The following is a 285-nucleotide window of genomic DNA, read 5'->3' as shown; positions in this document are numbered from 1 at the left end:
TAGGCTGAGGTATCTGGGTCAGGAGAAAGAATGACCTGCATTCAACACTTAGACTTGCAACTTCCTAAGCTAAAGACTTGCAACTTGCTAAGCTAATAGTATGATTTTGGAAGAAGTAGTTTGATGAGGTAGATATTCATTTACAAAAAGTGGTAGTAATTTCTTTCTTACAGGATCATTCGATCTCTTTTTTTTTATTAAGAAAGAAAAAAAAATTTCCGCCTCTTCCCAGCCTCCCACTCCTCCCACTTTCCCCCCCTCCCAACCTCCCCCCCTCCTAATCTC

This window comes from Microtus ochrogaster, chromosome X (assembly GCF_000317375.1).
Source record: "Microtus ochrogaster isolate Prairie Vole_2 chromosome X, MicOch1.0, whole genome shotgun sequence".
Taxonomy (NCBI): domain Eukaryota; kingdom Metazoa; phylum Chordata; class Mammalia; order Rodentia; family Cricetidae; genus Microtus; species Microtus ochrogaster.
This window is presented reverse-complemented; position numbering follows the sequence as displayed.